The sequence below is a fragment of the Heloderma suspectum genome, chromosome 1, assembly GCF_057233095.1.
Source record: "Heloderma suspectum isolate Gila_16-S chromosome 1, 16-S_ref, whole genome shotgun sequence".
NCBI classification, from domain to species: domain Eukaryota; kingdom Metazoa; phylum Chordata; class Lepidosauria; order Squamata; family Helodermatidae; genus Heloderma; species Heloderma suspectum.
In genome coordinates, this window is record NC_139458.1 from 170,744,639 (window position 1) to 170,767,991 (window position 23,353).

Genomic DNA, 23,353 nt, shown 5'->3' on the forward strand with positions numbered 1-23,353 from the left:
CTTTGGCGTTGCCCTTCTTTGGAATTGGAATGTAAACTGACCTTTTCCAGTCTTGTGGCCACTGTTGAGTGTTCCAGATTTGTTGGCATATTGAATGCAGCACTTTAACAGCATCATCTTTTAGGATTTTAAATAGCTCAGCTGGGAGACTGTCATCTCCGCTAGGTTTGTTGTTAGTAATGCTTCCTAAGGCCCACTTGACTTCACTCTCGAGGATGTCCGGCTCAAGTTCAGTGACCGCACTCTCATGGCTATCAGGGACATTCAGATCTTTCCTGTATAGTTCTTCTGTGTATTCTTGCCACCTCTTCTTAATCTCATCTGCTTCTGTTAGGTCCCTGCCTTCTTTGTCCTTTATCATGCCCGTCTTTGCACAAAACGTTCCCTTGAGATCTCCAATTTTCTTGAAGAGATCTCTAGTCTTTCCCATTCTGTTGTTTTCCTCGATTTCTTTGCATTGTTCATTTAAGAAGGCCTTCTTGTCTCTCCTTGCTATTCTCTGGAACTCTGCATTCAGTTGGATATATCTTCCCCTTTCTCCCTTGCTTTTCGCTTCCCTTCTTTCCTCAGCTACTTGTAAAGCCTCATCAGACAGCCACTGTGCTTTCTTGAATTTCTTTTTCTTTGGGATGAAAAATTCACCTGAATTAAATTCGCCCATGCCTGTCCATTTTAGTTCACTGATTCCCAAGATGTTTATGTTCAATCTTGCCATCTCATGTTTGACCACCTCCAGCTTACCTTGATTCATTGATCTGACATTCCAGGTTCCTAAACAATATTGTTCTTTACAGCATCGGATTTTCTTTTCACCGCCAGACACATCCACAGCTGAGTGTCCTTTCAGGTTTGGCCCAGCCGCTTCACTCTTTCTGGCGCTACTTGGAAATACCCTCTGCTCTTCCCCAGTAGCATATTGGACACCTTCCGACCTGAGGGGCTCATCTTCCGGCATCATCTCTTTTAGCCTTGTGATACGTTCCATGGGGTTTTATTGGCAAGAATACTGGAGTGGGTTGCCATTTCCTTCTCCAGTGGACCACATTTTGTCAGAACTCTCTGCCATGACCTGTCCGTCTTGGGTGGCCCTGCACGGCATAGCTTATGGCTTCACTGAGTTACGCAAGCCCCTTCGCCACAACAAGGCAGTGATCCATGAAGGGGTATGCCAGTTACCCAGAATTAATTGTGAACTTGCTTGTGTCTCTGTATCTTACCTTTAATACAATTATTACTTTTTCTTATTTACATTTTCAAATTCTTAATTATTTATCTTTAAATGTCTTTTATCTTTGGCATTTGCATTTCATAATAAGACATCTTATATTGTTTTAAGAGATGTAGGCTAGCATTTTCTCAATAGTCTTCCCAGCAAGTCCAATAAAGCAAGATCAGCTATTTCCTAAAAATCCAGGACAGTCTGACACAAAGGACAAGCTGGTTCCCTGTCCTCTTACATATACAGACTGGCTCTTGAATCTCAGTGCAACACTGGTGATGGGATAGCATCCTCCATGCTAACTTAGAAGACACAGGGCAGCCCACGTGGCACACAGAGCCCTGCCCTCTGACAACTCGCCACCACACCCTACCCTTCAGCATCTAATATCTGAGGCAGCCATTCCATTTTGCCTAATGGTAGGGCTGGCCTGAAAGGCCAGTGCAAATAGGCTCTGGGCTGTGGTGCCGAAGAGAAATGAATTCTATGTTTCCCTAACCATTTGTAATATAGAGTGGGAATGAGTAGAGTTTCCCCAACCACTACCCCATTTTAGTCAATCAAATTTTAGGGATGGGTGAGAAATTAGCTCAGTTGAGTGTGTGTGTGTGTGTGTGTGTGTGTGTTTTACAGATTTAGCCAATCTGCATTTCTCAGAACTGAACACAGAAATGGACACAATTTGCAGCCGGAAATCAATACATTTATGGGCTTGTGATGCATTACTTTGGGGGAAAAAATGCATTCAACAACATGCACATAATTGAACAATGCATGAAACCCCTATGTAGTTTGCTAAAATGTGCACAAACATGCTTTAGTCAATTGGAGAATACATCAATTAATGGGCCCATCACATGTCCACAAAAAAAAGTGCACAAAAATATAGATTTCCCCCCCACTCAAAAATCTCTCTCTCTTTCTCTCTCTCTCACACACACACACACAATTGATGGAACTGGCACAGACTGGACATGGAGGTGGGGAAAAGAGGATGTCCACAGAAATGGACTTGACAGATCTGCCCATCGCTATGATATTTCACTTGGCAGTGAAAGCCTGGAACTTGGCACACAATCCTCCATGGACCGCAGGGAGGCCAGATTCAAAAGAATCCAGCCCCCTGGAGTCCGTGGAGGATTGGAAGACTTACCTCCGCCTCCTGGAGAAATCCTCACCAGCCAGATCCTCCCCGCCAGCCAGCTCCGGAGTGCCAGTGATACAGCCGCTATTGCCATATTGCTGGCTGGGCGGATTGACTGCGGCTGCAAATGGCGTCCAGGATGCCATTTGCAGCTGTAAAAGCCTTAGTTTAAGGAAAACTAAGGAGTTTACCTCAAACTAAGGCCTTTATGGCTGCAAATGGCATCCTGGACGCCATTTGCGGCCGCACCGCAGTCAATCCGCCCAGCCAGTGATATGGCAATGGCAGCCATATCGCTGGCACTTCAGAGCTGGCTGGCGGCTCCGTGGACTTGCCACGGAGCAGAGCCAGCTGTCAAGGATTCCGTGGGGGAGGGACGGATTGCCTCCCCCCCACGGACCCCCGCGTATGCCAGCTAAGGGGGTTTCGCACATCCCTAGCGCACACACTGAAACATGGGTTGTGACTGCGCACATGGACAGGTAATAAGGTCTACTGGCAGACTTTCTTTGTGAGCAGATTTGTAATGGTGCCGAAGAAAACAGTAGACATTCAAGCATTTCACAGGCAGCTGAAAATAGGAATACTCTTGTGTAAAGCTCCTATTATCACATTGAAGGTCACTGCCTGAGAGTTTTCCCACACCACTGTTACCAATGCTGAAAGCTCCTCTGTGCCTGCTGTACACTGTAGTAGAGATGTACAAATCCCTTACCTGGCTCCGCGCAGGGGCATCTGCTGTGGGGGGGAGGCACTCTGTCCCTCCCCCCGGAATCCTCAATGGCGGGGGAGGCACTCCGTCCCTCCCCCCGGAATACTGCCCTGCCGGCTCTGCTCCGCAGCCAAGCCACAGAGCCACCAGCCAACTCCGGCCGCCTGCAGCTGGACATCCGGCCGCTGGGCAGCCCTGCAGGGACGAAAATGGTGGCTGTCGTAGCTGCCGCCATTTGTGTCCCTGTATTGAGCCGTGATAGGCTACGTAAATACTTACGTAGCCTATCACAGCAGGGGGGAAAAAAAAACAGTGTACGCAAATGGCGGTAGCTGTCATTTGCGTACGCTGGGTTCCCCCCCCACCATGATAGGCTACGTAAATACTTATGTAGCCTATCACGGCCTCCGCAGGGACACAAATGTAGGGATGGATGAAAGTCCCTTACCTGTCCTTGAAGCTTGCTTCGCGGTGGGGGGGAGGCGCTTCGCTTCTCCCCCCGAAGTTCATTCGAGGGGGGGGAGGCGCCCCACCTCGCCCGGCCGAAATTCAGGCTGGGCGGGAGGCGCCTCATCCCTCGCCGGCAAAATTCAGGCTGGGTAGAAGCGCCCTGTCTACCTGGCCGCAAAAGACAAAACAAAAAACCACCCCCATGATAGGCTACATAATGATTAACGTAGCCTATCATGGCTAGATTTCCAAAGTCAGCCGTGATAGGCTACGTGACGATTAACGTAGCCTATCACGGCTGACTTTGGAGATCTAGCCGTGATAGGCTACGTTAATCGTTACGTAGCCTATCACGGGGTTTTGTGTTTTTTTTTTTACTTTCCTTGTAATGGCGGCGGTGGCAGCTGGTCGAAAGACCAGCTGCCACCCCCACCTCTGACGAAGACCTGACGAACCGCCGCCGGGACCTGCCGGGACCTGCCGCCGGGAGGGACATTCGTGAAAGGTAAGTCCCATCCCGGGGGGGGGCGGGGGGGAGAATTTCACTGCCGATTTCGGGGGGCCGAATGCGTTGCCACTCGCCCCCCCGAAGTTTCAGGGAGAAATTCTCCCCCATCCCTACACAAATGGCATCCCTGTGTTAGCCGTGATAGGCTACGTAAGTATTTACGTAGCCTATCACAGCTATGAAGAGGAGGAAGCAAATGGTGGCCGCAGGACGGCCGCCATTCGCAAAGCAGCGCGGACGGGAGCAGGTAAGTGCTCTGTTTTGCGTGTCTTTCATGGGTTGGGGGGGCGGGGACTTCGTTCCGCGACGGATTTCGGGGGGACCGAGATCCGTCGCGGAATTCTCTGACATCCCTACACTGTAGTCATTTTCTCTGCAATACCTTTAGCTTAAGCTAAATAAAGCCATTTACAGCAGCATTTAGGTAATCTAAGAGCTTTACAGCCGCAAATGGTGTAGTGGATGCCATTTGCATACAAATTCCTTCCTCCTCAGTTTTACGGCATGGCAACGTCGGCCATATCTCTGGCTATACGGAGCTGGCTGTGGAGAGGAGCCAGCCTCAAAGCGGATTTCAGGGGGAGCAGAGGTGAGTGCCCCTTTCCGCCGCGGACTCCAGAGGCCGGATTCCTTTGAATCCGGCCTCACTGGGGTCCATGGCGGATTTCTCTGAGATCCCTACTATTTTATTAGTTAATGACTAGCTTCTTTACAAATGCAGATTCTAGGAAACTCTCAGACTGCAATGAAACAGCTAATCCACTAGGGACGTCAGAGAATTCCATGACGGATATAAGTGAGGCTGAATGCCAGTGCATTCGGCCCCCCGAAATCCATCGCGGAATGAAGCACCCGCCCCCCAACCCACAAAAGGGATGCAGGACGAACTCCCCGCCGCCCCCACCCCACGAAAGCCACTTATCTGCTCCCATCCGTGCTGCTTTGCGAATGGTAGGGATGTACGAAAGTCACTTACCTGGTCTTGCAGCTTGCTTCGCGGTGGGGGGGAGGCGCTTCGCTGCTCCCCCCGAAGTTCAGGCCGGGGGGGGAGGCTTCCCGCCTCACCCGGCCGAAATTCAGGCCGGGGAGAAGCGTCCCGTCTCCCCGGCCGCGAACTTCAAAAGAAAAGTAAAAAAAAAAAAAAAGCCCCGTGATAGGCTACGTAATGATTAACGTAGCCTATCATGGCTAGATCTGCAAAGTCAGCCGTGATAGGCTACGTTAATCGTCACGTAGCCTATCACGGGTGACTTAAAAAAAAAAAGCGCGTACGCAAATGGCGGCCCCCATAGGGAGCCGCCATTCGCGTGCCTTATTTGGTCCCTGCAGTCTACGTAAAGATTTATGTAGACTACGGCGAAAATAAGGGCAACGCTATTTGCGTTGCCCTTATTTTCGCCGTAGTCTACGTAAATCTTTACGTAGACTACAGGGACCAAATAAGGAACGTGAATGGCGGCTCCCTATGGGGGCCACCATTAGCCATACGCGCTTTTTTGGGGTTTTTTTTTAAAGTCACCCGTGATAGGCTACGTGACGATTAACGTAGCCTATCACGGCTGACTTTGCAAATCTAGCTGTGATAGGCTATGTTAATTGTTATGTAGGCTATCATAGGGGCGTTGCGTTTTTTTTACTTTTCTTGTAATGGTGGCGGCGGCAGCCGGTCGAAAGACCGGCTGCTGCCCCTGCCCCTGACGAAGACCTGCCGAACCGCCGCCGGGACCCGCCGCCAGGAGGGACATTCGTGAAAGGTAAGTCCCATCCCGGGCGGGGCGGGGGGCGGAGAATTTCTCCCCAAACAACCTTCGGAGGACCGAATGCGTTGGCACTCGGCCCCCCAAAGTTTCGGGGAGAAATTCTCCCCCATCCCTAGCGAATGGCGGCTGTCCTGGCCGCCATTCACTTCCTCCTCTTCCTAGCCGTGATAGGCTACGTAAATACTTACGTAGCCTATCACGGCTAATGCAGGGATGCCATTTGCGTCCCTGCGGAGGCTGTGATAGGCTATGTAAGCATTTACGTAGCCTATCATGGCAGGGGGGAAAAAACCCAGCGTACGCAAATGGCGGCTTCAACAACCCTACATATCCCTTTCAATCTCTCAATACAAAAGGAGATAAGGCTTTTGCTGCCCATTCTTTCCAATCCATATTATAATCCATCCCCCTTCTCTGTCCTATTACAGCCAGTTGAGGAGTGGGTGGATAACAGGGCCAGGGAGGGAACAGACTGGGGAAGGCACAGCTGTCTTGTCTCCTGCCACATCTGGATATTTGAGGTATATGATGGTTCTCTGGCTTTGAGTCTGGCAATCCTACTCCCATTGAAGGTCTGATCTGTGTGCAGTGCAAACCTATACATATTTCAGTAACTGCTGTGTTCAGTGGAGCTTACTCTCTGGCAAGCAGTCATAGGATTGCAGTGCTAGATACTTAGGGAGAAGGAAGTTGAAAGCTGAAACCCTATAACTATGGTTTAAAACATTTTCTCCCAAATTTCCCCCAACAGCAAAATGGGGAGAAAGATTTATCATGCACAATATGAACTGTCCTTAGTAATAGGGACAAATGTGCGAGATGAAGATCGTGGATTTTTAAGAGGGTTTCACTCTGGTTGTTAAGGCTGCAATCCTATACATGCTTACTGAGGAGTAAGTCCCACTGAATGTTATGTGTCTGACTTCTGAGTAGACATGCATGGGATTGCACTGTCAAGCCTCTACTTGCACTCAAGCCTAGGAGGTCATCTATATTCATTCAGCACATTCAGTCATTCAGTGTATCTGTCATCAACATAGTCCATCTTCTGCTACTTAAATATTTATTATTTTCCTTTAAAAATCATCCTAGAAAGGATCTCTCTCTCTCTCTCTCTCTGCATTGCTATAGGGGTTAAATTGTTAATACTTTACTTTCACTTGAGTTTTCATCTTTAAAAAAAAAATCAAACTTGGGTTGTTCTCTCTCCCCCTCCCTCCCTCCCTGGGGATAAACAAATGGACAGCTTTCCTCTCTAGAATTCCTCCTTCCATTACCATCACAGCAGAATGCATCCGAGACTATAATAACTCAGTGATGAAATACAAAATGTCGCAATGCCATCTCCCTTAAAGTGAACTGAGATTTTGTTATGCCATTTTAGATGCACTAATAGCTCCTAAAGTCCCATAGAGTATCCTAATGTGAATTTAATGAGCTGATAGCATATAAATGACAGTACTGAGAGGGTGAAGGTGACATAACCTTTTCTCTTCTATTTGATGTTTGTCTTTGAAAAAATACAGATCTTTCCAAAATGTCCTGCATTATTACTAAGTGCCGCATCTTTCAGCAAAGAGGCTTGCCATTGTCTTAGCATTTAAAAATCTATTCTTTTCCTTTATGACATAAAGATATGGAACAGAGTTTTTTATTTTTAAAAAACACATTTATTTTATCATTAATGTAATAAAAGGAACTGGAATACTTCTCTGTGTGCAATCTTCCATTACTTGTCACTGTTGAGTACATGTCCATTTCGTGGAGTGCACATCCACTGACAACCACTCATTTTTAGCATTTGTGTTCCTTCCAATGTCACTGTTACTAATACAGCATCACTAAAATTGTGCATGAATCATAGTGAAACCATCCATCTTTATTTTCTGGGTGTAATTTTTTCTGCTACCCAAGATGATGTTAAGGGGACCGCTCATCACTGCTGGCTGCCGGTCTCCCTATGTCATTATAGAAGCTTTGTCATTTATAATCGGTTGCCTCCCCTTGCCTGCCTGATTCATTCAGTGATGTCACAGTCCATTGTTTGTGCAAATCCCAATCACCTTCATCATGGTAATGAACTGTGATCGCATAAGCACTGGCTCGTGTCCTCATTGACACTCCTGGAGGGAAGCTGAAGAATAAAAAGGAAGGAGAGGACAAACCTATAGGAATAAGAAGGCTGGGATGATGCGAATAGGGAACACGTTTCTGGTGAGGTTTTAGGAGGCAAGTGCCATGATGCTGTTAAAGCTTGCCAGATAAAAAGCCTATTTAATATATATTTACTGCCTATACATGCCACCCTCCCTTCAAGGAGTTCAGGGTGATGTTAATCATGTTACCCGTTTGTAGCCTCACAACAAAACTCAGAACGGTGAGGGTGAGAGACTGTAGACTGCCCAAAGCCAGCCAATGAGCTGCAGGGTAGGTCTGGGATTTCAGGTGCGATTTGAACTCAGGTCTCATCCAACCGGTTTATCTTGGATAACTCTTTTATGAACTTTAACTGCTGCAGGTCTAAAACCAAAGTGCAGTTTCCGGGTTCTAGTCCCCACTCGGCCATGGAAGCTCACTGCGTGACTTTGGGCCAGTCACAGACTCTCAGCCCAGCCTACCTCACAGGATTGTTGTTGTGAGGATAAAACATAGAGGAGGATTATGTACACTGCCTTGGGTTCCTTAAGGAGGAAAGAAGGCGGGATATAAATGTAATAAATAAATAAATAAATGTCTACGCAGAAGTAAATCCCATTGAGTTCAATGTGGCTTGCCTCCAGATAAGTGGGTATATGATTGCAGCATTATTCTGTTGTTGCTTTTTCATTGGTTCTTCTCTGGCCAATGTTTTCAATAACTTTGTGCAGCTGTCAGATAATCATAGTGATTTTGGTTTTAAACTGAACTGTATATTTTTATGCTGTTTATTATGTCAGCCATGTTGTGAGGGCTGTGCCCTAAAAGGTGGCCTATAAATGGGTAGATAAATAGATAATAAAATAAATAAACCTAATCCAATGGGCCTATGAAAACATAGGCAGTTCTTTGTGCACATAATTCTGCACTAGGGATGTGCACGGACAACCACAACCCCTCTTTGACTCAAATCCTGATTCTGCACTTTGGGAAACAGCCTGTGTACTAAGACCAATTTGGAGGTGATCCACTTTGACTTGGTACCAAACTCAAACTAAGGTTCAGAAATCCTATGCTTCATGCTTCCCATTAACTAGCATGGGAAATCCTGAAATGGTTGTAAGGTGGTTTTTGTTTTGTTTTTTTCTTGGTTCGAATTGGATGATATTTGCAGGCATACTAGCTTCTCAAGAGGGGAGTATGCCTGCCAAATATCAGAGAAATAGGTACAGGGTTTCTTCTGCCACACACACACACACACACATGCATATATATGGGCAGAATTGGATGAAAATTGCAGGGATAGCCTGCCAAATTTCAGAATGATAGCCGCAGGGGTTTTGTATAAGAGCAGTCTTGACATTTGAGCGAGATACACTTATACCTCTATGTTCCTTGGTGACCATTGTTCATTGTTTTTGACAGTTTGTATGAAAATGGCACACAGTCTAAAGGTGTGTCCAGACAAGAAACCTGCAAAGTTTTAAAAGGAGAGAGAGAGAGAGAGAGAGAGAGAGAAGCCTGGTGGTGTTGGAAGAATGACCATCTCACGGACCCATCCTTGCCCTCCCTCAAAGCACAGTTATTACAGCTAGGGGTGTACAGATTCCCTACCGTCCATTCCGGTGGGGAATCCGTGGGGAGGGCGATCCGTTCCTCCCCCCCAATCCTCTGGAGTGCCTCCGCTCCACGAGGATTCTGCAGAGCTGCACCGGCTATAGGGCCTCTTACCTTGCTGGCCAGAGCCGTTCGCCTCCTCCGCACTGATCGCCATTTCTTTCTTTCTTTTTTTAGATGCTGATCAGCAGGATGTGCCCATAGACTTATATGCAAATAGAGCCATGAATCTTGTGTATAAGTCTATGTGTCCATAGGCTTATACGCAAGATTCACGGCTCTATTTTGCATATAAGTTTTAAAAAATGGCCATCAGCAGGATGTGCCCATAGACGTATATGCAAAATAGAGCTGTGAATCTTGTGTATAAACCTATGGTCACATAGACTTATATGCAAGATTCACAGCTCCATTTGCGTATAAGTGTATGGGCACATCCTGCTGATCGCCATTTAAAAAGAAAGAAAGAAAGAAAGAAAGAAAGAAAGAAAGAAAGAAAGAAAGGGCGATCAGCACGTAGGAGGCAAACAGCTAGGGATGGGCAGATCACTTACCCTGTGGCTGTTCTGGCTGGGGGGGTCCGCAGGGGGTGAAGGCGATCCATCCCTCTCCCTGGAATCCATCCAGGCCAGCTCTGCTCTGCAGTGATCCTGCAGAGCCAGCTGCCGGCTCCGCAGAGCTGGCAATATGGCTGGTCACCATTGCCATGCCGTATCACTGTGCTAAATCCGGACGCAAATGGCGTCCACTACGCCATTTGCGTCCCTGTTTTTTCATGCGATAGGCTATGCAAATATCTACATAAATACAATTTGCATAGCCTATCGCATGAAAACAGGGACGCAAATAGCGTAGTGGTTGCCATTTGCACCCAGACTTAGCACAGCAATACGGCACGGCAATGGCGGCCGGCCATATCGCCAGCCGGTGGGCAGCTCCACAGGATCTCCACGTGGAAGAGCTGGCCTGGATGGATTCTGGAGGGGCCCGGAGGTGAGTACTCCATTCCGCCACGGACCCCAATGGGGCCAGATTCTTGGAATATGGGGTCCGTGGCGGAATTCTCCAAAATCCCTACAAATGGCTCCGGTGAAAGAAGCAGCTGAGTGCCGTTCCACCTCTAATCCTCCTGGAGTGTAGGTAAGTGGTGCTGATCAGCCACAGATTCCTGAGGCTGGATTGCAAAGCATCCAGCCTCATTTGAATCCATGGTGGATTTCTCTAACATCCCTAATTACAGCCCCTGATGAAATCTGCTCTATGATTAGAAGGTGGACCAGTCAGTCACTCAACCCCACTCCCTTCCCCCTACATCATTTAGAGATACAAAAGCAAAAGGCACTATAAGACACTATTTGGAAATATAAAGTCAGGTGTGCCTTGAAAACACGAGAAGCTAACGAAGCTTCATTCTGGGGCAGCTTCAGTTCTGTTGGCTTCGGAGGCCATGAAGGGGCCCACTTCTGCTCAGGTGACAGACTTCATCCAAATCCGATGCATATCCCTATTCTTCACATGTGCCATTTTGCCCTCCAGAGAATTGAATGGGGAATCCCTTTGAGTTCATCAGAGCTTCAGTGTCTGCAATGAATCACTGGGCCAAAACATACATGTTTGATATGATTTGTCTAGTGTCTAGAGTATTTATAGGTTGTGTATAGGAAATATATTAATGAATGTTCATTTCAATATAGCTCAGACTGATCTATAATTTGGGGTTGTTGTGTTGTTGTTTTGGTATCTTGGTGATACTTGATAATGTTCATAATTGCCTAAACCTGCCATCTTACCATAACTTTCCTGAGTCAATAGTAAGTACTTAACAGGCTTGGTAAAGGAAAGCCGAATATCTAACCATTATGTAAAGCCATTGGTTGGGAATCATACAAATAACAACAAAAAATAACAATAACACACCTTAGGTCTTTCAGAAAGTTAGGATTTGGGGGCAATATATAAACTTTGTTTCAAAACACTTTCTGTTGCCCAGTGACAAGGCAAAACATATCACATATGCTTAACAACCGGCTTGTACATATTTTGTCTTTCTGAGGTTTCTAGGGTTCGTCAGGCATAATGATGCATTGCAGCATCGCAGGGAATTTCCAGCAGGGACAAATGATTGTCTCTTTCCAAAAGCATTTCCCTGGTCCTTAGCGCACACATGTGTGCATGAACACACACACATAGAGCCTAATATTTCTAATTGTTTAAAGACCGAGTAGAGATTAATGCTGCTCAAAATTCCCTGCATTACAAGTTATATACTATTTGCATTGGTGTACTCTGAAAATTCATATCATATTTTCTCTGGTGCAGGCCATTTGTTTAGCAGTTTGTAATGCTGGGCAAATAGCAGGAATGCAATGTTGTTATAGTTGTTTGTTTTCAAATGTGTCGACCATATATTAATAATCCCGAAGTGGTATCAAAAAGATGTCAAGATTGTGAAATAAAGAGCACCATAAAAAAATATAAGCAAGCAACAAACCCATAGCTGTTATTTACCTTCAAGACACAGAGCAGTGGATGAAAATCCAGTTGTATCCACTAGAGATGTACAAGAATTTTGTTTCTGTTCACAAATCATGTGAACATGTCCCATTTGCAATCACAAATGCAAATGCAAGCACTTTTTCGAGAAATGCTTGCAGATGCCCGAATTTGGAATCATGTTTGAAAAATGCTTTATTTTCTAAAGATGTGCATATTAAAATGTGCCTTAAAAAACACACACGATTTTCATACTTTAGTCAATGGAGGGAAAGTGCATACTTTTGAAAAATGTGCACAGAAAGGTGCATTTTTCCTGTTCAAAATGCACATTTTTCCTATTAGAACAAGCTGAAAATTAGGCCAAAAATGAAAATGGGAGTGAGCAGATCTGCAGATGTGAGCTTCGAAGTGGTTTTTGGAGAACCTTATCAAAACTCACTTGTTGTCTCATCCCTAGTACCCATGCACTGATGGAATGGCTCCACTGCATGAGCAGAAGCCTGTTTGGACACAGGGTGGCCACTTATGAATTGCCAAAAGACAGGAAATGCATCACCAAAAAAAGAGGATGAAAGAGGGCAGTGATTTGCATAACATTTGCATATGCTAATTTATATGTATTGCTACAAATGTAGAAATACATATAATCATTTAAAAAAAAAAATAGTACATCTTACCATAGTGTGGAGGACAGTGAGCAGGGAGCCTGTGTGCTTGCTTCTTGAGTCTGTTGTCCAGGTGCTAACTCTTGATGGGCAATTGTTCTTCTGGTTCGCTATCTTTAAAATGGAACTGGAATAGAGGATGCCTTCAAACTGAGGACTGTCCTCTTTAAAAGATTACACCTGGCTATCCTAATCAGATGTAGCCCAGTGTTATACAAAATTTGCCACCATAGTACTGGCAGAATAGAAATGTCTAAACAAACCACCAGAACATGTATAACATGCCAGCCTGATGAGCCTTCAGAAGTAGACAATATCATAACTATGGTGTCACCAAATATACATAAGCAAAGAACCCTTATAAAAAACCTCCTATACTGTTTTTAAACCTGACCAGGACCAGAAAGCAGTCCAAGACCCAACCTGTATTTTAAAGGTAATTGCTAAGACCGTAAACTGATGTATGTCAGCCAAAATAGGTGAGTTATGTCTAGTTCCCATGAACTGGCAGTCAGTTGCATTTCGTAGCAGCTGCAGTTTCTCAACTGTCTTCAAGGTTAGGCCCACGTAGCGCTCATTAGAGAAAGTAATCAATGCATGGTTGACAGTGGCAAGGTTCCAATCCTCCATGAAGGAACAGTGCATGTTTCAGATATAATTGATAAATGCACTCCTGGCCATGTGTGGCTCCTGACCTTCCAGGAGCAGACTGGATCTAGGAGTACACACTCAGGCACAGGGCCCACTAACCACTGACAATTCTGCATGAGGGCAAACAAGCTGAAACTTAATGCAGACAAAAGTGAAGTACTGTTGGTTGGGAAAACTGCTTATCTGGGTGGAAGGTTGCAACCTGTTTTGAAAGAGGTTGTACTCCCCCTGAAGAATCAAGTATGTAGTCTGGTTATGTTCCTGGATCCAGCAGTATTCTTGCAGATAAACAGCCACCCCATCCCATCTTCCCAGGCCCCTTTTCTATCCTCTGAAGCCCACAAGATTTGCTCTGTGCCTTCTTTCCTTCTTCCTTTCTGTTTCCCACATTGTTTGTCCTCTCTTGTCCACTCACCATAACCAGTCCTGGGTGTTTCTTGAAGCCATCATGTTGCAGAGAGGTTGGCCATCTCTTTAGAAATATAACTGCCCTACCTTCTGTATGAGTGTTTAGGGGTTTCTGTTGCACACACAGGATCTGTCCATTCTACATCTCTTCCATGGCCCATATAATTATTACTAATTTTGTAAAAAAAATTTATTGAGGAGGCTCGTAATTAGTGCTTCAAATAATATTCAAGTGGTGTGGCCTGCACACATCGCTAGATATGACTCAACTGCTGTCAGACTTAGCCAGTGTTTTCCTAGGGCTGATGGTCCTTCTCTGGAATGAAAACAGAGTTTGTTGTTCTTGTTTTTCATTTGCAAAGTTGGCTTTGGGTATATCAGTTTCCATTCTAGTCTGTGCCTGGCATACACAGTTCAGCATTTATGAGAGATGTACTTGGGCTGAAGCAAGCCCTGTTGTGGCTGCTATTATGCACATCTTCATCTCAAATCAATACAGATGATTCTTCAAGAGATATTTCATAGAACAAATAAAAATAAACCTTTCCTGCCGAAATTTTATATGTTTGAGTTTCCACTGAGGAAATGTTTCATCTGATATTGTCTGACTAACTTCAAATTAAGGTCACGAAGAATCAACTTCAAGGGAAAATTAGACCAAGGACAAAAGGCTCTGTTTCACGAGGCGGTGCTGAGTGCATGAGCAGACATTTCACTGTGGACTTAAAGGATTTGCAGAAGCCAGAAGTAGGGTTAGAATTAAGCCACAGTACAGCAACTACTACTACTCTTAGAGTCATTCTATACAGGCCTGTAATGTTTCCGAAATTGCTTGGCAAAAACCAGGCAACTGAAGAAATTATTGCACAAGCCCTATGATGGCTGGTGTAATGATGTGGTGCTCCATTCAGGACCTTGGGATTTTTCTGACCTTTGACAAATTGTACCACTGTTCTTACAGGCATCAAATATATCATAGAGAGGAGCATACTCCATTAGCATGACTCAAATAAGACCCTTTCCTTTGTCATATATGGCAATTTACCTTCAACCTTATCTTCATAGGCCATTTCATCTCACAGTCCTGATTTCACTTTTCAGTCAAGAGTACTATAGAGAAAGAGTTCTTTCCAATTTCGATAACCAAGTGCAATTTCAATAAGAGAGCTGACAAAGGCTTCAGGAAACAAGTTTTTAAAGAACATCAAAAGGAAGAAAAACAGCACAGCTGACAAGCAATTTGTAGAGTGCATGACACGTTTTGTACACATCTTCAGAAAGTCTCTTTTCTGAAAAGGAAAATATTAATATTATTCACCAGATCATTCACACAATTAAGGTCCACCAGGTTAACACTGAACAGTCCAGGAAAAAAAAATGTTTGTAGGATAGCTGGAGATTATGCAACCTCAGGTTCCAAGAAACCAACTCTGTCCCAAGCAGATTGTCATTATTTTACTCAAGGTATAATTATATTTTTGAGCTGCTATTGATCTAAGTAATATAATAATTATAAATTCTCCTTTTAATCTTCAGCTCACTTACAGTTATTATTTTTTAATATTGATGGAAGGGTGTCAGACCACATAAAGGTGCCAGTTAACAGTTAATTTGTTCATAAAGTTTTAAAGGCAGTTAGGTGCAATAGCAAAGGTCACTCAGGGAGCAGAGCTAATTAGCACCTCTGGATGCATCAAAGAGCTTTGGGTGCAAACAGGGTTAACAATGAATTGAAAATGTTGCCTAGCAGGCAGGTGTAGCCCTACAACTTTCCATTTTAGGCCAAGTTTTGTCTAGCATGTTTAGACGTTGTGTAGTAGTAGTGGTTTCATTCCGTTAGAAGCCTGGACTAATTTGCTCTGCTGTTTAATACTTCTGGCTGCTTAGCTAGGAGGGTATCTGTTTATGACTCAGTAAAGTTTACAAAGCTGTTTGTGTTTTGGATTCAGTTTATTCAGCCACTTCTGCTAACAAAAACGTCATCACCTTCCTTTGCTCCTAGGTTGCTGGTGGGTGGGATGGTGATTTTGCACTGGGCCAGGCTGAAGAGAGACTAAAAGGGTCATCTACAGATGCAGAGAACGGTGTGTGCAAAAATGGGACAGAATGAACACTTTACAGGAACAGTGTTTTTCTCTGCATAAATTTTCCCTCAGTTAATTTCTTCATAAACATGGTTACCTCTACCTTAGAACTTTTAATAAATCAGTTCCTTATAAAATACAAATAGGATATCTGAACTTAAAACTAATAATACCGATTTCAAAATGTAACACAAGCTGTATCAGTAGGAATGGAAGGTTGAGACAAAATCATGATTTATTTATTTTTAAGGGCTCAGAGTTCATCACATCCTGGGTAATCCAACAGAAGCGGAAACTGAACCGATGCCGAATATCTTAATTACAAAACCATAATAAGTGATTATTGCACAACCATAATAAGTGCCTAAATAATTCCTGATTAGTTTGATGATTTTCAATCCATTGCCGTATACCGTTGGACATAGCTACAGGTCTGCAGCCCAATCATATGCATGTTTTTCTATAAGTTCCACTGAGTTCCAGTGAATTCAGTGAGAGTTACTCCCAAGGACATCTGTTTAGGATTGCAGCCTTACAAAGCAACAAAAATAAACTACCCTACTACATTACATTTTTACATCTCTAGATAATCATTGCTCATTACTAAACTGATCTAACTTTAAATCTGTGATGTACTGGATTAGGAAGTGGGTAAAGCAGGACTAAGTAACCTGGTGCCCTCCAGATGTTTTGGATCACAACTCCCATAACCCCTGCCCATTGGCCATGCTGGCTTGGGCTGATGGGAGCTGTAGTCCAAAACATCTGAAGAGCATCAGGTTGCCTAGCCCTGGGTTAAGGGGTGATGGTTCCAAACATTATCCATGCACAGCTCAGAAGGTGAATACAGATGGAATTAGTGATGCGTGCCTCAATACAAGCAGTGGTGTAGCAATACATTTTGAAATGCAGGTGCTTATCATGACAGTCCCCATAGCCACGCCCCTGGGGAAAGTCTAAAAATGCAGGTAGCTGTGTTGATCCACGTGTGTGTGCATTACATCTGTGTGCATGGGAGAGCTCACAACAATATATTGTCGCTGGGAAAATCCCTCCTCCCAGCTGCTGTGAGGATTGTACCTAAACTCAGAGGGAACAGGAAAGTTTGAGGAGGGTAGCAGATGATGTCATCATTCCTGCTAATAAAAAAGTCATGGTGACTTTGACCCTGTGAGCCTTGACTCCACTGCACCACTGAATACACGAAAGCATTCAACTCTAATAATTTATTTCTAGCTTGAATTAAACTCTGAGCCAGAGAGGAACTTAAGCCTTCCCTCTGCCCTTGTCTCCCATCCTCATTCACATATACCCCTTCAAGCATCTTCCAGCCCACTTATCTTTTTTCCTGGTCCAGGAATGGAGGAAAGGTGGCAGGGAGATCTCTCTCCATTCTCCTCTTCCTCTAATGCTTGAGACTCAGCTGTGGGTACATGCCAGGGACAAAGAGTGCTACTCTATGTGCCTTAAGCTTGACTGATTTCAATGGGAACTAAATTCAACTAACTTCATCTGGAGATCCAACTAAATGCGTACTACCCATTTCAGGAGAAGCTTTCAGAGCAGCTTATTAATGCTAAAAGGAGTAAAGCAATAAAACTAAGGCTGTGCAGTGCTTTGGCCCGAGACTCGAACCCCAAGTCAAAGTGGGCCACTTCAGGTCACTTTGTGCCCCTTCCGAGGTGAAACAAATGGGGCACGAAGTGACCCAGAGTGGGTTGGGGGCTCACCGAAGCACTCGGTGTGCTACGGAGCTTTAGCCCCAGCCCAGCCCCCCTGGCACCTCCAGGTCCTTATCTGAGCCGCCTTCTCCACCGCCACCACCTTCTCCACCGCCACCACCACCACCACTGTGCCACCACCGCCTTTGCTGCTGTCAGCTCCTGAGGACTGGATGTGCGGTGACTCTTCTTGCAGGGAGCCACCATTTTAAAAATGGTGACTCCCTGGAAGAAGACAAGTCACTGCTCATTGGCGGCAGGCAGCGGAGGTGGACAAGGCAGCGGCGGTGACGAAGGCACCATGTGTCAGGAGCACCCCTGCTGCCTTCTGAAATCCTCAAGTAGCCAGAATCAACATGCAGATGATAGGGCTGTTTTCCGAGGCTTTATTTCCATTCAACCTAATAATGCTTACAGATGCTAATTGCATGAGCCTAATGAGGGAAACTTAAGAGAGCTGCCTACTAGAGGTTTCTAGCCTTAGTGAATCAGTTCATCTCCATTTGAAGGGTAAAGGCAGGAAGCCTCTGGACTTAAGGGCTAGGAGGCAAAAGTCCACTCCTTTCCCACGGGGCATCGGGGTGCAGCTGTCGACGTCGCGCCAAGCGGGCTGAGTGCCTCCTCTCGGTGCCCTCCATCTCCTGCTTGTCCCTGCACTGACACCTAGCATCCTGAAGCTCCAGTTGTCCCTCCCCCTGCCTGCCAGGGTTGCTACCACTCTCAGGAATGTGATCAGGGAGGGGTTCTGTCTCCGGTGGCGCCTCTGAACAGTGCACGGGTTCCTCTCCCATGGTTTCTATCTCTTCCTCAGAATCAGAACTGCTTTGGGGCTCTATGGGCTCCGATCCAACCCTGACATCATCCCCACTCCCATGAGGGCCCCCCTCATACCCCCCCCCGGAGCCCCAGGCTTGTGGGGATAGCGTTGGTGGAAGCGCCGCAGCAGCAAAGGGGCATGCACCTGCTCAGCAGGTTCCTAGGAACATTCGTCTGGCCCATAGCCTTTCCAGTCCACCAAACATTGTAGGCACCTGCGGGAAAGGCGTGAGTCTAGGATCTCAGCAACTTCAAACTCCTCCCCCCTCACCACAAGCACTGGAGGCAGGGGGGAGCAGACCGAGCAATGAGGGTCATCAGAGACCAAGGGAGAAAGTAAGGAGTGAGGAAAAACACGATGAACTTTCATGGAGGGGGGAAGAGCCAGGTGAAAAGCGACAGGGTTAATCTGGGCTGTAATCTAGGGATGTCAGAGAATTTCACCACGAATCTCAGGCTTTCTGGAGGAGGGGAGAATGAGGGTGGGGGAGGGACTCTCCTCATCCTCTGTCTGGAGGTCCAGCTCATGAGATAGGGTGTCTGCTTGCTGGTTGTCGGTGGCCTTCACGTGTTGAATCGGGAAAAAACAAAGACCATCTAATCTGCCGCTGATTTAAGGTGCGGGCTGTCTGGAGTTGTTCCAGGTTGTGATGGTCAGTCCTGACATCAATGGGGTGCTGTGCCCCCTCCAGAAGATGATGCCATGTCTCCAAGGCAGACTTAATTGCTAACAGTTCCTTCTCCCAGATGATATAGTTCTGCTCAGACATGCTTAACTTCCTGGAGCGGTAGGCACAGGGACACAACTCTCTGCCCACTTGACCTAGCTGGAAAAGAACTGCCCCCACCGCATAATCAGATGCATCAGTTTGCACTACAAAAGGCCTCCTTAGGTCGGGGTGTAACAGGATTGGTTCAGAACTAAAAAGCTTAAGTTCCTCAAAAGAGTGGTGGACAGAGGCAGTCCAAGCAAAAGGGGATTTCTTGCCCTTAAGGAGGTCCGTGAGAGGAGACATCAGTCGAGCATAGCTGGGCAGGAACTTCCTGTAGAAATTGGCAAAACCCAGAAAACGCTGTAAGTCCTTCTTTGTGGATGGAGCCTGCCAGGAAAGGATGGCCTGGAACTTCGCAGAATCCATCTTGATGCTGTCTGCTGAAATAATGTAGCCGAGAAAGTCCAAGGAAGTCAAATCAAATGCACATTTCTCCATCTTGACAAAAAGACAGTGTTCGTGGAAGCACTGTAAAACGGTGGTGACATGACGCCAGTGGTCTCGGGGGTCAGCAGAAAATACAAGCAAATCATTGAGATAAACAATTAAGAAAGTGTCCAAATAGTCCCAGAAGATGACATTCATAAAGCGTGAAAACGTGGGGGGGGGGCCCCCGCAGGCGAGTCCAAAAGGCATCACTAAGTATTCGGACGCGCCATACCGGGTTCTGAAACAGGTCTTCCACTCATCCCTCTCCCAGATGTGAATCAGATTATAGGTGCCACTCAGATCCAATTTGGTGAAAATCTTGGCTTGCCCCAGGTGCTCAAGCATCTCAGGGATCAGGGGGAGGGGGTACTTGTCCGGGATCGAGATGGAGTTGAGGTTTGTGTAGTCGTGCACCGGCCTGAGCTCCCCTGTCTTCTTGCAAACAAACATCGCTGGAGCACAGGCAGGGGAGGTGGAGGGGCGAATGAACCCATGGCGGAGGATCATGTCTAAAAACTCCCACAGAGCTCAAAGTTCTAGCTCTGACATTGAATACAGCCGGCCCACCGGGATGGTGGCACCCGGGATCAGGTTAATGGCATAGTCAAAAGAGCAGGGGGAGAGGGAGCTGGTCGGCTTCCTTCTTGTCGAAAACATCCCGGAAAGCCTCATACTTCTCTGGGAGGATCATTGAGCAGAAGAACTGCTTGGGGAGGATGAGGAGGGGGCAGAAAGGGTTAAGGCCTGGACCGGGGCTGACACCCTGTTTGGGAAGCAATGCTGCAGGCAGTAGGGAGAGGAGAATGTCAATTGATGAAGCTCCCAAGAAATCTGAGGGTTGTGCTTAGAGAGCCAGGATACGCCCAGCACGATGGAGTATTGGGGCACCTTGGCCAGGTGCAATTGAATCTGCTCAATGTGGTCCTGGGAATGCGGAGTGACCAGAGCTGTAATCCGAGTAACCGCTCCCGAAGAGAGAGGACGCCCATTGATAGCCTCCACCTTCAACGAGGTGGGGAGGAGCAAAGCAGGAATGCCGTGCTGCCAAGCAAATTCTTCATCCATGAAACTAGTAGTCACCCCATAGTCCACCAGTGCCAGGACCTCCCCCCCAACTGGGAGGACTGGAGGTGTACAGGAAGGAGCAGATGAGAGGGTGGGAGGGTTGAGAAAGGCATCCCCCGGGTGAGGAGCAGGCCCCCACACTGTAGTCCCCCAACAGGCTTTGGGGGTGGCCTAGTCAGGCTTGGGGGTGAGAAGGAGGAGGGGGTGGGGCCGTCGGTCTGGAGAGATAGGATCTGGCAAAGTGCCCCTGCTTTCTGCACCTAAAACAACGACGCTCAGTGCGCCGTTGTTCCAACTCCCCTGGCGACAGCGTAGCTTGCGTTGCGCCCAGTTGCATCGGAGTCTCCTCCGCCCCTGCCACAGGGGGGGCAGCGGCCGTGGGGGAATGGGAGGAGGGAAATCCTGGCCACTGGAGCTCCACCTGGTCTGCCGGCACCCCTCCAGGCGACTGTCGATCTGCAGACAGTACTGGATGAGCAACTCCAGAGTAGGCACATGGGGTGCAAGCACCAACTCATCCAATATCTCGTCATTCAAACCATCCAAAAATTGGTCCACCAGAGCATAGGGATGTCAGAGAATTTCGCCACGAATCTTGGGGAGGCCGAATGCCAGTGCATTCGGCCCCCCAAAACCGGTGGCGAAATGGTCTGCCCCCCCGCCTCCCCTGGGATGGGACTTACCTTCAGCGAATCTTCCTGGCGGCGGTGGCTCCAGTGGCGGTTCGGCGGCGGCGGCCAGTCGCCGCCGCCATTTCCAGTTAAAAACAAAACAAAACAAAAAAAGTGATAGGCTATGTAAAGATTGACATAGCCTATCACGGCTAGATTTTTAAAAAACACCGTGACAGGCTACGTAAATGTTTACGTAGCCTATCACGGCTGATTTAAAAGAAAAAAACTCGCGCGTACACAAATGGCGGCGTCCACGGGCGCCGCCATTTGCGTTCCTTATTTTGGCACATCTTAGTCTACATAAACATTTACATAGACTAAGATGGCAAAAATAAGGGGAATGCAAATATTTATTTATTTATTTATTTATTGCATTTATACCCCGCCTTTCTCCCTCTCGCAAGGAACTCAAGGCGGCTTACATTATCCTCCTCCTCACCGTTGTATCCTCACAACAACAACCCTGTGAGGTAGGTTGGGCTGAGAGTCTGTGACTGGCCCAAAGTCACCCAGTGAGCTTCCATGGCCAAGTGGGGACTAGAACCCGGATCTCCCGGCTCCCAGTCCGTCACTCTCACCACTACACTACACTGGCTCTCGATGCTACGCTATTTGATAGATGCTACGCTATTTGCGTTCCCCTTATTTTTGCCGTCTTAGTAAATAGTGTAGACGCTACGCTATTTGCGTTCCCCTTATTTTCGCCGTCTTAGTCTATGTAAATGTTTACATAGGCTAAGACATGCCAAAATAAGGAACGCAAATGGCGGCACCCATGGGAGCCGCCATTTCCATACGCGTGTGTTTTTTTTCTTTTAAATCAGCCATGATAGGCTACGTAAACATTTACGTAGCCTATCACAGTTGACTGCAGGGATGCAAACAGCAGCGGCTATGGCCGCCGCCATTTGCAGAGCTGGCCGGCCAGGATTCGGGGGGGGGAAGGACGGAGCGCCTCCCCCCCAGCCAGAATTTCAGGGGGAGGGACGGAGCGCCTCCCCCCCACCGCGAATGTCACCCTTCAAAAAGGTAAGTGACTTTCGTACATCCCTACCAGAGCGGCATCATTCCAGTGTAAATTGAAAAGCGGTTGCATAACTGGAAACTGAATCCTTGCCTTGCTTGAGGCGGTGAGTATCCCGAGTAGCTGTCTCCGCGCAAAGGGGATGACCAAAAAATCCCACCATAGACATCATGAAACCTGGATAGTCCCCTAGCAGGGGGTCATCAGCGAGAAGAAGAGATGAAGCCCAATTAGCTGCCATGCCGGAAAGCAGGTAGGGATACACGAAAGTCACTTACCTTTTCAATGGGGTGATTCGCGGTGGGGGGGAGGCACTCCGCACCTCCCCCTGAAATTCTGGCCGGCGGGGGAGGTGCTCCGTCCCTCTTCCCTGAAATTCTGGCCAGGGGGGAGGCACTCCGTCCCTCTCCCCCCGCATCCTGGCCGGCTGGCTGTGCAAATGGCGGCGGCCATAGCCGCTGCCGTTTGCGTCCCTGCAGTCAGCCGTGATAGGCTACGTAAATGTTTACGTAGCCTATCACAGCTGATTTAAAAGGAAAAAAACACGTGCATACGGAAATGGCGGCGCCCATGGGTGCCGCCATTTGCGTTCCTTATTTTGGAACGTCTTAGCCTACGTAAACATTTACGTAGACTAAGACGGTGAAAATAAGGGGAACGCAAATAGCGTAGCATTTACGCTATTTGCGTTCCCCTTATTTTTGCCGTCTTAGTCTACGTAAATGTTTATGTAGACTAAGACGTGCCAAAATAAGGAATGCAAATGGCGGCACCCATGGACGCCGCCATTTGCGTACGCGCGGGTTTTTTTTTCTTTTAAATTCCGCGGAGCCGCTGGCCAGGTGGACATCCAGCCACTGGGCAGCCTGCAGGCCAAAAAAAAAAACAGCGTACGCAAATTGCGGTGGCTACAGCAGCCGCCATTTGTGTTCCCTTTTTTTTGCTGTTTTAGTCTATGTAAACATTTACATAAGCTGTTACGGTGAAAAAAAAGGGGAATG